The sequence below is a fragment of the Ursus arctos genome, unplaced genomic scaffold (assembly GCF_023065955.2).
Source record: "Ursus arctos isolate Adak ecotype North America unplaced genomic scaffold, UrsArc2.0 scaffold_19, whole genome shotgun sequence".
NCBI lineage: Eukaryota > Metazoa > Chordata > Mammalia > Carnivora > Ursidae > Ursus > Ursus arctos.
The window spans coordinates 57,383,845-57,398,162 of record NW_026622863.1 but is presented as its reverse complement, the minus strand read 5'-3'; the positions used below and the strand labels follow the sequence as shown (position 1 = coordinate 57,398,162).

Here is a 14,318-nt window from a genome sequence, read left to right as displayed (position 1 = left end):
GGGCAGCGCGTCCATTTTTTGGATGCATGCATCCGCCCATCCAGCCCACAGATACTTTCTGAGTCCCTACTACGTGCAGGCACAGGTGTAGATGCTGACAAATGCTACCTCCACACCCAAAACCTGGACATCCACAGGCCCCAGGAGACAAAGAGCTATAGTAGAGCACACGGGTCAAGTGGCAGCAGGGCTGGGTTTGAATCCTGGATCTGCTATTTCCTGGCTTTGTGACCTCAGGCCAGTGACTTCATTGTTCTGAGCTGCAGAAGATGCTGTGAGGCAGGGGTGGTGAGAGCACTGGCCTCCTAGGGCTGTTGGGGGCCAACTAGCTAAATGCTCAGTAACCCGTGCAGATCTGACCACTTTTCATCACCCCCCCCACCCCGAGATCAGAGTCCTTCCTCACTGGTCTCCCACTTCCGTCCTCCCCTATCCTCCCTCCCAGTCTGTTCCCACTGGCAGCCAGAGGGGTCCTGTCAACATCGAGCCAGACCCTGCCCCTCTCCTGCTCCACAGCCTCTCAGCCGGACCAGTCTCATGAGGTGCGAGGGCAAAGGATGTCACCTTGGTTTACAGGCCGTGTCTCCCCAGGCTGGGCTACTTCTCTGACTTCAGCCCTTGCCTCCTCCCCTACTCACTCACTGACCTCAGGCCACACTGGCCTCTTCACGGTTTCCAGAACAGGCTGCACACACTTCTGCCTCAGGGCCTTTGCTCTTGCTCTTTCCTCTGTCTGGTTGCCAGAGGGTCCCCAGTGTGTATCTGCCTTCTCTCAGGTCTCTGCTCAGATGTTATCTTCTCAGTGAGGCCATCCTGGCCGCCTCAGATCACACCGCACCCTGCCCCTCTCCAGAACCTTCTCTCCTTTACTTTTCTATATAACATTTGTCACCATCTGGCCTCTTACAAGCCCACACTTGAGGGTAAGCCCCCCAAGGGCAGGCATTGCATCTGTCTTGTGCAGTTTGGCTGCCAGCATCTATGGTGGTGCCTGGCACATGGTAGGTGCTCAGTAAACATTGGGCGAAGGAATGAACGAGTAAGTTACCGTTGTTGTTCGTCTATATTCCCCACAGACGAACCACGTTCCCTCATACAGTCACTCAGAGACGCACTCACCCACCCACATCCCTCGCTCTGCGCAGCCAGCCCAGGACACACTCCAACAGCTGCATGTCTCAAGCTCATACCTCAGATGTCCCTGATCCCGAGGTCCCCTCCCAACCCAGGAGGCCTGCCCGGCAGAAGCAGCACATCCATATGCCACAAGCACAACTGCCTTCAGCTTGACGCCCGTGCCCACGCCATGGTGCTACCTGGATGGCCAGGTCCCCGATACCATACGCTAGAGTCCCAAAGAGCAGGTCCCCAGAGCAGCTCCTGCATCGCACTAAACATCATGCCCTGAGGAGAGCTGCACCCAGGACACCACCTGTGTGAGCTACACTCCTGAATATTGCTGTGTGCCAAGGAGATATCTGTCCCCAGCTGTCCCCAGATCCATCCCTCCAACACCGATGGCAGCTGCTGGCTAACCCTTCCTCTTCTGAGCGTGGAGTACACGTCTGAGTGCTACCAACTCCTTGAATAATACCACCATCATTATTGGTAATGTCCACCACGTTCCTGGCATTGCCTGGACGCCATTCTAGGTGTTGTACTTGCAATAACTGTAGTTCTCCCCTCAGCCCTCTGAGAGAGGCTGCTATTACCCCCATTTCACAGATAGGAAAGCTGAGGCACAGAGGCAAAGTCACTTGTCCAGGGCTACGCACAGCGAGGAAGTGGCCCCTCCCTGGTCAGCCTCACCAGAGCAGAAAGGCCCCAGAGACCCCCAAGCTTGTCAGGACAGCAACCATAATGTCCACGGAAGTCTCTTGGGGGCCATGTTGAACAATGGCCACCCTCCTGCCAGCCTTGCCTCATCCTCACTGCACAGGGTGTGACAACGGACGCTGCTAGTAGAGGTCACGTGACCTGCTGTCGGTGATTCCCCTGCTTGCCACCTTGCGTCCCTAGTAGTGATGCGAGGTGTTCACTGAGCACCCACTCTGTGCCCAGTGCCATGCTGAGCACAGCCCACCCCTCCAGCCACTGGCTTCTCCCCATGGCCTGTTCTCGTGTCCAGTTAACAGAGGGAGAAGCAGATCCAGAGGGCTGAAGACACTGCTTGGTGGTCACACAGCCTGTACGTGGGATAGCTGGGACTGGAAGCCAAGGCCCAGAACCCCTCTCACCTCCAATGCCCTGGGAGAGGCCTCTTGCCTGCTCTCCGCCCCTACCTGGTGCAAGGAATGAAGTAGAGCCTGACATGCAAGAAGCCCCAAAGAGAGAAGAGGTGTGCAAGGCAGAAAGAGGCAGAGACATAGCAAGACGGAGGAACAAAGACAGAGGCTGGAGACCGACACACCACACACGACCGTGACTGTGCACATGAGGGGGCAGGAGAGCGCGAGAGTCCATGAGAGTCTGTAAGAAGGGCAGGAGAGCACAGAAAGCCTGAGAGGGAACTGAGGACCAGGGGAAGGTATGCAGCCGAGGCCTCCCCAGCTTCTCCATCCTCCCCAGCCCGAGCTCTGAGAGATCTCGGGCACTGTGCCTGAGAGGATTCAGGCAGATGGCAGATCGGAAACTCGGGGGCCCAGGGGAGGTGGGGTGAGGAGAAAGGGAGGCAGGGAACATTCCTGTCAGGCATACTCATTTTTCTGGGGGAAGTTCAGAAGGTGAGAGAAAAGATAGGAAATTGACTGCCATCGCAGCAAGAGGGATGGAGGTTAGATCTAAAGAAGAACTTCCCGACTGTGAGGGACTGGGGCGGAAGTGGAGCCTGGAGCCTGGAGGGTGGAGAGACATCAAAGCCAGAGAGAGCTGAACACTTCTCTCTCTGGACGCCTGTCATGTGCGCAAGGCTGGGAGCTGTTAAGTTGGTGGGGGGAGGGTACGGGAAGAGCAGGCTTCAGGGATGGATGAAACAACTTCACACATGTGTCCCTCTGAGCCAGTCCCTGTCCTGAATACTTTTCAAATGAAAGCAGCCCCAAAGCCTGGAGAAATGACAGTCCCCTAACTTTTGAGATGGGGGAACCCTGGGAAAAGGGCTGCCCAGGCTCCTCGGAGCTGATGCTGAGGAAACAGGTCGGAGGCTCAGCTCTTGATTTGCCCCGGCCACCACTGCTGATCACTGTCCAGCAGAAGAGTCTTGGCAGGGGGATGACTTGCTTGGGGGGGGGGGGGGGTGGCGCGGTCGTCCTCTCCGGTTGTCCCAACTCCATACACTGAGCCACTGCCTTTCTTTCTTTCTTTCTTTCTTTCTTTCTTTCTTTCTTTCTTTCTTTCTTTCTTTCTTTCTTCTTTCTTTTTTTTTTTTAGATTTTATTTGTTTATTTGACACAGAGAGAGCGAACCAGAGAGAGAGGGAACACAGGCAGGGGGAGTGGGAGAAGAAGAAGCAGGCTCCCAGCAGAGCAGGGAGCCCAACCGAACTCGAACTCGATCCCAGGACCTTGGGATCACGCCCTGAGCCGAAGGCAGAAGCTTAACAACTGAGCCACCCAGGCGCCCCGAGCCACTGCCTTTCATACGCTCATTTTCACAAATATTTACTGAATGGCCTTCACCTCCCACCCTTTCCCAGCTCCAGCCACACTGGCCTCAGAAAGTTCCTCCACCCCAGGTACATCCCGACCTCAGAGGTCTGGCCCTACTGTTCACTCATCTACGTGGCTGCCTCCCTGAGAGTCTCTGCTCCACGGCCCTTGAGAGGGTTTGCCCCGCCCCCACCGCTTACATTTACACTTCCTTTGCTTTCCAGCCCTCGAATGGTCAGAAGATACCCTACAGAGCGATTTGTTCTGTTTATTGTCTGTCTTCCGCCAGAAGGTGAGCTCTCCAGGCAGGGAGTTTGTCCGGCTTGTTCACTGTTGTGTCCCCAGTGCCTAGGACCCCACAAGGCCTCAGTGGACACGTGCAGAAAGAAGAACGAGTGCGCGAGCGCCCCCTACCGCCAGGTCCCCTGCCGGCACTGGGTAGGTGGGGCCAATGAGACCTGTGCTCCTCTGTAGGGAGTTAGTGGTCCAGAGGGGAGTTGGACAAAGGCTCAGTGAGATGGTGAGCACAGGGTAGGGTCCCCGGAACGTCTAGGAGAAGCACCGCCCCTGGCCAGTGGAGGGGAGTCTGGAGGAGGTGATGTCAAAGCTGAACCTGAAGGATGAGCAGGAGGTGTGCTAGGGACCAAAGAACCCCCCCAGGGTGCAAAGGCCTGGGGGCCAGAGAGGCAGGTGGGAATCAGGGAGCCACACGGAGTCCAGTTCAGTCACAAAGACGTCCTACCTCCACAGTAGGCTGAGAGGCAGGGATCCTGGGGGGGCTGGTGTAGAGGCAGGGGAGGGGCAGGGTCTGCTCTGTCTTGGAAACACTCCTCTGAGCGAACTGGGGGGAGGCTGAAGGCTGGGGAGGAGCTGGGCTAAGGGTCCAGGGGAAGAGGCTGAGGCCATGGCTGGGGCTTTGGGAATGGAGAAGAGGGAGACAATGAAAAGATATAGCAAAATGGCAAAAGAGGCAGAACTTGGAGGAGATGTAGGAGGTGAGGCAGAAGGAGGAGCCAAGTTCTCCTTAGAGATCTGGGGTCAGATTCTAAAAGCCAGGAGAGGAGAGAGGGTGGGAGAGGAGGCTGGGGGTGGGGGAAGAGAACGGATAGGTCCCCGGACACAGAACCCACAATTCCAAGCTTTGCTGGTAGGTGGCAAGCCTGCTTACTCCGGCAGCCCAGATGTTCCCAGATGTTCCGGAAGCAGTGGTGGAGGGTCCTGGTCAGTCCCTGGCTGTGAGGTCGTGGGCCAGCCCCTCCATCTCTCTGCTCCTGTTTCCTCCTCTGTAACCCAGGCCGTCAGGGACACTTGGGGGCTGAGGGGCTGCTTGAGGCTTCGGCAAGGGGGCCCAGGACAGGGTCTGGCACTTTGCAAGTGACAGGCAAGGATAAGCTAGGACACAAGGCCTGGCTGGTAAGTAGCTCCAGCCCTGTGTGGCTGCCAGTTTTCTACTAGGAGCCTTGCTGTCACTCCATTTCTTCCTCTGAGAAATGGGAATTAATAAGATACCACATGACAAAGGGCTGGGAGGGCGAGGGGCTAGGGGATGCGGGAAGGCCTGACGGCAGCAGTTGTCTACCAGCCGGGATAGAACTGTTCCAGGATCTAATGCGTTGCTGTCCAGTGGCGCTCTCTGCGACTATGAAAATGCTCTTTCTGCACCGGCCAATATGGTCGCCATGAGCATGTGTGGCTAGTGATCACTTGCTGAGTGGTGAGTGGCTGAGGAATTGAGTTAATTTAATTTAAATTAATCTAAATGTCAATGGCCACACGTGGCTGTGTCTGCAGTGGTTACCGTGTTGGACAGCGTGGTTCTAACTGCTGGTGTGGCTGTCCCAGTGTGTCCGGCTGGACCCCCATCCTGCCTGAGTCCCCAAAGCTTGTGCTCCTTCTGCTCCAATGCCCTGCCTAGTGACCTCACAGGGCTCTTACAGGACTCTCCAGGAGCCACGGAGATGAACCCTGGAGAAATGAACGTTACTGAGGGTAAGATGCGCTGTCATCTGAGGCCTCTAGGAAAGGAACTACAGCACCTCCACTTTACGGATGGGCATACTGAGGCCTGGTGACATCCTTGCTGTACCCATGAGCACGCAGACCCGGCAGGCTCCAAGTTGGAAGCTTGACCTCCGGGCCCCTATATTCTGTGTACACTCTGTGATTCTGTGTGGCTCTGGGATGTGGGGGCTGTGTGACATTGCTGAATTGAATCTACTTGCGGGAGAGCTAGGGCCTGGCCCGGTATGGGAGCTTTTCAAAAGAGAGGTCACCGCCAGGGCTTCAGCAGGAGTATGTGAGGTGAGTTTGCAGGCGGGAGGGATGCGGTGCCAGCCAGCTTGACTGGCCTCCCTGGTTCCTTCTCCCCTTGTTGTCCCCTGGAAGGGCAATTTTGCAATTTGTCTTCTATCTCAGGCTGTGCATAACTAACTTGTAAAAGTTGAGGGGGGGAGGTGTACTACTGAAAGTAATGAAAAGCTGAAAACCACTTGAACTGGAGCAGTGTCTCTCGGACACCCGCAAGGATCCAGATCACCTGGGATTTTGTTGAAGTGCAAATTCTGACGGGGGTGAGGGGAGGCTGTCAGGGTGAGACTGAGGGGCCTCCCTTCCAGGGGCTACTGGTCCTGGAGCACCCTGCGCTCCATTTCAGGATGAATCACGAACTCTCCTCCTCCCCACTGCTCTGAGGATGACTGTGCTCAAGGGCGGGCTAGACCCTGGTTACAACCTCCACTGCCACAATTACCAGCCATGTAGCCTGGGAAAGGGATGTCACTTCCTGGGGGCTCAGTTCGCTCATCTGTGAGATGGGGAAATAGCTAATCCACCTGCAGGGGTGGTGGAGACTCAGTGGTCTGATATCCCTGGTGGGTTGGGCGTGGTGCCTGGCACACAGAAAGCTCTCACTGAAATCATTCTCTAACTGTGGACATCCCCCGCCTCCTCCGTGCCATCACACCATCACTCTAAGATGATGGAGAGCTGGAAAGAGCGCTGGTGTCCTGGAAACTCGGGTTCAGACTCTGACTCGCCGCTTGCTCACTGTGGTTCCCCCCGCCTCCTGTCCCCGCCAGGCTCTGTCTGTGAAGATAATGACACCCAGCTTGGTGGGAACTCATGGTGACATGTCCAGTGCTGGGCACTTAAATGGCAGTGATATTAAAAGTTATTTATTCTCACTGGGTCAGAAGAACAAATCTCTTCCTCATTCTGTGACTCAGTCTCCCCCCTTCCCATAGGCAGATCCAGCATTTCTGGCTGGATCATTTATCAGGGAGTGGGGGGGCCCATTGAATCGTCTGAGGAATCTCTGTCCCTCCCCCACCAGCTAGACATGGATCGGACACCCCACACCCAGTGAGGAAAGCCCCCTGTGAGAATCGGGGTGGGTAGGTCCTTTCCCCTGGGGGCATAACAAGGGCATAAATAAACAAGACTGAGGGGCAGGGGGCCCCTAAGTTATAGGACCCCTAATGTCTCTTTTAAAGTCTAACCTTCTATGAGTCTACTGCTATTAACAATCTGATTATTGTTATTATTAGCATCCTAATTTCTGCTTGGAGGGCCCGATGGACACACACGGTCCACTCTCTGGGTCTCAGCTGGGGGAAGCAATCCGCAGGGTGGCCCATGCCTGGGTTTGCAGTCCCAGCTGAGCCACTTCTGGCTGTTGACGTTGGGCAAGGGGCCTCATCTCTTTGAGCCTCAGTTTCCCTGTATGTCTAACTGGGGATGATGACTGTGCTTCCCTTGGAGGTCTACCATGAGGAGATGGAACAGATCAGCACAGAATGCTAGCACAGAGCCTGGCTTGTGATAAGCTCTCGATGGATGTTAGCTTTTATTATCTTGGGCCCTGTGTTTGAGGGTTCTGGGCAAGAGGAAGGCAAATTTCAGCATTTACTGCCTGGGATTTTCCCCCGGGAGAGCTAGGGCTGGCACTACTCTCTGACCTTTGTCTCAGCATTTGAACAAGAGCTCCAAGGCCTAAGCTCAACTCCCTAGGCAGTAGAGTGGGCTGGGGGCTTCCAGGGGTCACAGCTGAGACAGGAAGGGAGTGGTCTGGGCTGCTGGCCCAGCTCCGCCTCACTCCCTCTGTCCTCCCCTTCTGGGTCATATACACGCTTCCCGACTGGACTCAGCATTCTAACTCTTGGCAGCCCTCTTGGGGACCCAATGGTCCCCTGGTATGGACTCCTCTCTGACCCCCAACTGCAGGGTCCCTTACCAGCCCATCTCCCAGGCCTCCAATGCAGCCCCTCCGCCTCCACCTGCCATGACAACGGTTGCATGTGTAGGTTTCCAGGCAACAAGGGGGCATTTTGCCACTGTTCTTACTCTTCTCCACTCCCCTGTCTGGCAGAGCCACCCTACTCTCAGGGACCTGGAAGGGAAGGGAAAGGAGCTTCTGCTCAGTGAAGATGGAGGGGTCCTAAACTCAGAGGCGTGGAGGTTTCCTGCACACTAACAGAGAGGAAAGAAAAATATGCTCCTTACAGCCTGAAACGGTGATAGTGGAGGAATCAATGCTGGGTCTGAGCATTGGAATGCCACCTGCACCCCGACCTGGAGGTAGGACCTAATGAAGCCCCTCCAAGGACAGAGCCCCAGGCCCATCACTACGCCCCATCCTCTAAGACCTACACTTGGACCAGATGAACTTCCAAATGTGCACCTGTCCCCAAGCACACAGGGAAACCTACCCCTGCCTGGGCGGCAATCCCACACTAGGGGACAAGGGCAAGGTCTGTGGCCCACGACCCTGGCTGTCTGCCAGCCCAGGATGGGCTGCAGCGTGGCTTCACGCAACACTGAGTCTAGAACACTGCGAGGGGCCAGCAGTTTCGAAGCTGACCCTGGCCATGGAGAGCTTGTGTGTACCCCGCACCCTGGTGGTCTTGTGAGTTCCTACTTTGGCACAGCAGGGGGCAGGTTAGCTGAAGCAGGACCCAGTTCCAGGGGGCCTCAGAGCTAGGGCAAAACTGCCAGGGAGGAGGATGGGGCAAGAGGGGCAGGCAGACAAAGCTCCTGGCTAAAGGGCTCAGATTCTGGAAAGAAATCCAAAGAAGCAGCATGGAGAGAGTGACAGGGCAAAAAAAAGAGCCACGAGGAGAGGAACCAGCCAGGACTGAAAACTCAGCTGCCTATGGAGCCAGGCAGGTAAGACAGATGGATGAGAGTGGGGAGTGGTGGCCAGCAGGCACCTGAGCCTGGCCCATGGCTAACCCAGAAGGAGAATTTTTCAAAAGAAGCTGATAATCTGGAAGTTTTGTGATGTAACTGACATAGCACATTGCATGAGTTTCAAGTGTACAACATAATGATTCGATATTTGTGAAATGATCACCACAATAAGTCTATTTAACATTCATCACCACACATAGTTACAATTTTTTTCCTTGTGATGAGAATGGATTTTTCTGTGAAATCGCTTTTTTTTTTTAAGTTGACAACACACGAAATACTTTGAAAGCACTGGGGTTGTAAAGAATATTCAGGGCGGTAGGACAGCAGGGTAAGTGCTCAGGAATGTGAGAAAGAAGCAGCAGGAGGCGGGGAGGACGGAGGGGCTGGTGGAGGTGAGGGAGAGTGACACAGAGGAGCAGAGGGCGGTGCTGAACCCAGACTGGAAACAGAGGCAGGTTTCACAGCAGATGGGCCCTGAGAAAGAAAGACTGATGCATAAGTTCAAGGTGTAGCTGGCTAGGCAGGGGCAGGAAGGCTCTGGGCTGCAGGGGGAGAAGGGCCAGCCCAGGGGAGAGACAATGGGAGGTGGGCTTGATAGAGACAGAAGGTTCCTATGACACCTTATGACAGATGCCCCACCAGAGGTGGGGAAGGTGAAAGATGGGGTGGGATGGTGGAGAGAAGGCTGCCACCCCAGCAGGCAAATCAGGTGAGCACAGCCATGGGGAGGAGAGGATAGAGGTGAGGACCGTGGCAGGAGCGTGGAGCCAGGGCACTGGAAGAAGCTGAGAGAGTGAGAGTTCAGTGCTTCCGCTCCGCCTCCCAGCACTTCTGCCCGAACCTTCCAGATTGTCAGTGGCCCTCTGATACCAGATGTCTTAATTCTGCGGTCCTCTCAGACAGCGATGAGACCCCTGGGAGCCCCTAGGACTTGACTGGGGAGCATTCTCTCAACTGCCTCAGGGTGGAATTAAGGGCAACTGCGGGGGTCTAGGGGGGCTGGACGCCTCTCACCCTGGGTTGGGCGGGGTGGGGGATGAACTTGTGTGCAAGTGCAGCTCTGGGACCGCATTAGCAGCACGTGGGGCTGCATCCCCAGGGCTCCAAGGCCACCCCGGTACCTCTCACTTTTCATCTCTTTGTGCATGTGAGTTCATGAGGGGACCCTGTTTGAGGGCCTCTGGCCAGCGTGCTTCTCTGTAAGGTGCTGTCTTTGTCTCTCCCTCTGGGTGTCCGAGTATGAAGGACTGTGTGTGTCTCTATGTGCACATGACTCCAGGTCTTTCTCCTGGCCTCTGGCTGACTCTGGGTACCGCAGCCGTGTTTGTAACTGGGTCTCTGGCTGCCAGTGTGTGTGTGTGTGTGTGTGTGTGTGTGTGTGTGTGTGTATGCTCATGCACCTCTACCCACACATGCCTCTGTGTCTTTCTCACACGCTCCCACCCTCTGCCCGTGGCGGATTCAGGTCCCTCACAGTCGACACTGTGCCTCTAATCCCCCCTGCACCTCTGCTGGTGAAGTGTTCTCCGGCTCCCTCTTGGCTCCCTCTTGCCAGCACCGTGGGTCGGTAGGCACCCTCCCTGAGTCTGTGGCTCCCTGCGTCTCTGCCTAGCCCTCTTGCTCTCCCTCCTGTGTGTGTGGATGGTGTGTGTTCCCCTGTGTGACTCTTGCTTTCTTTCAGAAATTAAGTGAGTAACTCTGTGTACGTCTGGCTCTGTGGTGATGCACCCTAATTGTGTGTGTGTCTGTCTGTTGAGGAGTCAGGTCCCCTCTCTCACTCCAGCTGTGCCTCCATCTCTCAGGCTCCTACCCTCCCCTGCCTTGTCTGAGGGTCTGTCTCAATGCCTTTCTGCTGCTTCATTCTCTGCCCCTCCTTTCTGAGTGCCCGTGTGGACAATCGGGTGGCCGGGATTAGAGGAGACCCAGGGAAGAGCAGGAGGAAGGCGGGAAGGGGAAGAGGAGGCTGCAAGAGGTAGGTTAGAAGGAGCTAGGAGACAGAAGATGCTACAGGAAGAGGGAGGGGGCCATCCTGGCCATGGTCCTGGGGAGTGGGGAGTTTTTAGGGGGGAGAGGATGCTGCCGGCTGCCTGGACCAGGAGGGAAGCGACTCCGGCTACTCCCAGCTGCCGCTGGAGCCCGAGTTCCTGTCTGGCGGCTGCGTGGCCGGGACTAGGGATGTGAGGCGCATAGCAATGGGGCGCTGCGGAGGCTCGACTGCAGCTCCCAGCTGGGGAGATGGGTGGGGAGGGGGCTGTGGGGCAGCCCTGAGGCTCCCTTGCCCCTCCCCCTTCCCAGCTGGGCTCTCCCCAGGGGAATTCCCCACCCTGAGAAAGTGTCTCGGAGAACAGGGCCTGAGGCTGCAGGGAGCAGGGTAGGGAGAAGAAGAGGGTGCTCCCGAAGAGCAGCAGAGGTGGGGGTGGGGAGAGAAGGGTCAAGATGGGAGTGGCAGAAAGAAAGGGATGGGGGTGGGCAAGGGGGCATCCTGGGCATATGATTCAGACCCTGGAGAGAGACTGGCTGGGTGCCTGGCAGGAGAGAAGGGAGGAGCGCATGGAAGTGGGGGCTTGCAAACTTGGGTGGAACCCTCGACGAGCCTGGGCCTCGGGCGCCCGGACTGATGAGTTGGAAGGAGGCAAGCATCAGGAAAGAGAGGTTTCAGAGAGGAGGGCCCTAGGACTGGGGGGGGGTCTGGGGTTGGGGGATTCCACGGGACGGGGAGTCAGGGAGACAGGGACAGGGGTTCCGAGTGAGGAAAGGCCATAAAAGGCGATCCCAGACACAGATGGGTATGTGAGAGAGAGAGGCTGGTGGTAGTGCTGGGGAGAAGCGCCCCCCCCCCCAAGGATCCTAAGCAGAGAGGGGAGAAGACAACGGTTCTTGAGAAGAACAGGGTAGGGGGTGGGGCTAGAGGAGAGAGGGGCTAAAGTGGGAGTCTCCTGGAGAGGTCAAGGGAGGAGATATCTGGGGGGAGAGAGTCAGAGATGGGAGTGAGAGGACCCTGAAAGGAAGGTGAGGTGCAGTTAGAAGGTCTTAGAAGAGCAGGTGTGAGAGTGGAAAGCCAGCAAATGGGGGAGGGGAGGTCCCCAAGAGGAGAGGACTAAGGACGGTGGGAGGGAGGGAGGTAGTGGTTCCGTGGAGGCACATGCCCAAGGATAGAAGGCCCCTAAAGCAGAATGGGGTCAAGGAAGGGGGTCTTGGGAAGAGGGAGGGACAGGGGTTTCGCTGCCCACCCGCACGGGTTGGGGGACCCCAGAGAGAGAAGGGCTGAAGATTGGGGAGGGGGTAGTCTCGCTCCCCAGTCACCCCCTCCGTCTTTCCCATTCTCACTTCCCAAACTCCCCGGTTCTCCCTGGTTGCCAAGGCAACCGCTCCTGCCAGGCGCGGTCACCAAGGAAACCCCGTGCCCGCCTCTCCCCCTTCCCCATCACTGGCGTGCCCCCCCACCCCAACCAGCAGCGGTGTGGAGGGTGGGAGGGGCAATGGTGGGGGAAGAACTCGGGCTCCCACCCCAGAAAGGGGGGCCCACATCTACACCCGGCAAGCCCCCCCACCCTAAGCCTACATCTTCAGCCCCACAGCTGGATACGCGTAGCGACTGCCGGACGTACACCACCACCCCCCCGCCCGTCCCCAAGGCAGCGGCGACCCCCCAACACAGAACTCGCTGGCCGGGAGAACCCCCACCCGGCTGCCTCCCCCACCCGCTTCGGCTCTCCATCAGGCCCCGCCCACTGTCCTCTGCCTCCGACCCCCCCCCCATCCCGGAGGAGGCCTTAGACCACGGTCCCCTAATTAAGAGAATGCCCCCCACCCACCCTCCGCCGTTCCGCCTCCCGCCCCCACCCGGCGCCCCTCCGCGGCTACTCACAGCGAGGAAAGGGGCTCCTTCTGGGGGGCAGCATGCCCGGCCCGCGGGGGGAGGACCCCCCCAATGAGGCACAGGGATTTGGGGTGCGAGGCCCGCTGCGGGGAGTTGCGGGGGGCGGGGCTGCGGCCGGGCCTGGGTCTCTTGACTTCTCCCCCCTCCCCGGCTCCTGGTTGGGGAGGGGGCTTCCGCAGTGGCAGCGGTGGGGTTCGGGGGGCCGCTCTGCCTCCTCGCTCGCCCGCCCGCCTGCCGCCCGGCCCGGCGCCCTCGCCTGCCGGCCCGCCGCCTGCCTTCCTTCTTGCCTTCCTTTCTTTCCTTCTTTCTTTCCTTGCTTCCTTCCTTCCAGCCTTCCTTCCTTCCTTCCTCCCTCCTCGGGCCGCCGGCGCCGCTCTCCCCCCACCCCACCCCCCCAGGCCCCGGCCCCGGCCCCGGCCCCCGCCTCGGACGGTGCGGCAGCGACCGCGAGCAGCCGAGAGCGGCGGAGACGGGAGCGGAATACTGATGATGGAGGGGGAGCGGGAGGGAGGGGAGGGAGGGCGCCGGGAGCGGGGTGGGGGGGGGGAGAGGCTGCCCGGGAAGGAAAGGAGGGGGGAGAGGAGAGAGGGGAGGGAGGGCAGAGAGGAGGAGAGGGAGAGGAAGAGGGGGAAGAGAGGGGAGGGAAAAAAAAGCAGAGGATGGGTAAGGGAGAGAAAGGGGGAGGGACGAGAGGGTGGAGGGGGGAAGGGTGGAGGGGTGGAAGAAACAGAGGGAGGAAGGAAAAGGGAAGGAAGGTAGAAGAGGAAGGAAGGAGAAGAGAAGAAAGGAAATAGATAGGGAGAGGGAAAGAGGGGAGGTAAGAAGGGGAGGAAGGAGAAGGAGGAGCGGAGGGGAGAGATGAAGAGAGGGGAGAGGGAGGGACAGTGTCCTGGACTGTGGGGAAGCAAGGGGAGGAGAAACTCCTAGTACACCTTTGGTAAATATTTGCAGAATGAATGCGGAAGGGAAGGCAGAGGGAGATGATACAGGGGAAGAGGGGATGGGTAGGCAGAAGAGGAGGAAAGAGACCCCAGAGGGAAGTAGCTAGGGGACAGGGACAGAAAAAGGCTCAGGAGCAGGGAAGAGAGGGAAAGAAGGAGGGCCCCCTTGGGGGACAATGTGGGGAGAGGTGACTAGGCATTGTTGGAGCTAAGAGCCAGGGGGACACTGACAGGATGGGGGAAGAGGGCAGGGAGGAACTGAGCTAGACAGAGCTGAGAGGACAGAGGATGGAGGAAGACCCATGGTGGGGCAGGGGAGAGGAAAGACCCAAAGCCAGGGAGACAGAAGACTAGGAGCTGGAACTTTGATGGCAGTAGGTAGGGGGAGCCTGAGGAGGGACATGCAGGGCATTCCTTGAATCCCACTGTTTGCCTCCTTCATCCCCCCACCCCCAATCCCAGCACCTAGAGAGGAGGATCCTCACATCCATTTTCTATACAAGGACAGCGGGCTCACAGAGGATCAAGGGCAGGATCCAAATCCAGAATCCTGGGCTCTGGAAAGGGTATTTTGAAGGTGCTAGAGAAGAGGTTGGGGCCCAGGCGTGGAGCCCCTCCCTGGTCCCGACCTGTCAGGTGGAGGCGCCTGGAAGGGGGCAGAGAACAGAGCCCCACAGCCTCCCCACCCTCATCCTCTCACCTCCCCCCAGGTGTTGGCAG

General features: G+C 57.8%; 1 protein-coding gene across 3 annotated transcripts in view; it reads right to left on the bottom strand.

Moving 5' to 3' along the window:
• The window catches only part of LRRC4B (leucine rich repeat containing 4B), a 38,674-nt gene extending 25,717 nt beyond the window's left edge, over positions 1 to 12,957 (bottom strand). The window contains exon 1 of one of the 3 annotated variants that reach the window (XM_057314580.1): positions 12,646 to 12,957. The gene's annotated coding sequence lies outside the window, so the exon portion shown is untranslated. Of the gene's footprint in view, positions 1 to 3,787; positions 3,897 to 12,645 lie in introns of those variants that run through there. The other 2 variants (XM_057314579.1, XM_048223885.2) reach the window with 2 other exon arrangements.
• Positions 12,958 to 14,318: the final 1,361 nt, after the last annotated feature.